Source organism: Nannospalax galili, unplaced genomic scaffold, assembly GCF_000622305.1.
Source record: "Nannospalax galili isolate Female #2095 unplaced genomic scaffold, S.galili_v1.0 scaffold1124, whole genome shotgun sequence".
Taxonomy (NCBI): Eukaryota; Metazoa; Chordata; class Mammalia; order Rodentia; family Spalacidae; genus Nannospalax; species Nannospalax galili.
This window is the reverse complement of record NW_008351693.1, coordinates 2,707,989-2,708,850: the sequence shown is the minus strand read 5'-3', so window position 1 is coordinate 2,708,850 and position 862 is coordinate 2,707,989. Positions and strand designations below refer to the sequence as shown.

Sequence of the window (862 nt, the reverse complement as noted above, 5' to 3'; positions counted from 1 at the left end):
TTTGAGACAGGGTCTCCCTGTAGCTCCAGCTGTCCTGGAACTCATTATGTAGACCAGGCTGGCCTTGAACTCACAGAGATCCGCCTGCCTCTGACTCCCTAGTGCTGGGATTAAATGCGTGTGCCACCATGCCCAGCTCTGAATGAGGTTTTAACCTTTAAAAAAGCTCTCCATTTCATTTTAAAATATACTTTTTCCTACAGAAAGACTTTTTAAAAATTTTTTCATTTATTATTTTTATTTTATGTGTGTGCATGTATTGCCTGCATGTAGGTCACTGCACCCGTGTTGTGCAATGCCCGCAGAGGACAGAAGAGGCTGTCGGATCCCCTGGAACTGGAGTCATGGACAGTTGTTAGCTGCCATGTGGGTGCTGGGATTCAAACCTCGGTCTTTTGCAGGAACAGCCAGTGTTCTTAACCACTGAGCCATCTCTCCAGCCCCAGAAAGACTCATTTTTAATGCTACTAACACTTAGATGTTTGCACATGCATCTCTAATCTCTATGTATCTGATTATTACTAGTGACAGTCGGTAACACTCAGATCCTTGGTACCTGAGTATGTATATAAAATCATCAGGTAGATTGCATTGGTACTGTTTATCACCTCTACTAATTAAACTTGAGATATATATTTTATTTTTAGAGCCAGTTCTTGTACTAGTTAGCAAGATTAGATCAATAGCATCATTGATGTATTGGTTCAATTGAACTTTTTTAAAAAAGTAATTTATTGAGAATTTCATACATGCATATGAGATATTTTGATCAAATCCATGCTCACTCCCTTCCCTCCAACTCCTCCCATATCTCCCCATCACTTTTTTCTGATAACTTCATGTATTCTTTTTTCTTCTTTGC

The 862-nt window shown here is 39.6% G+C and overlaps 1 protein-coding gene across 1 annotated transcript in view; it reads left to right on the top strand.

The window, feature by feature from the left end:
• Msh4 (mutS homolog 4) overlaps positions 1-862 on the top strand; it is a 64,596-nt gene that overhangs the window by 14,004 nt on the left and 49,730 nt on the right. The gene's annotated exons all lie outside the window — the stretch shown is intronic.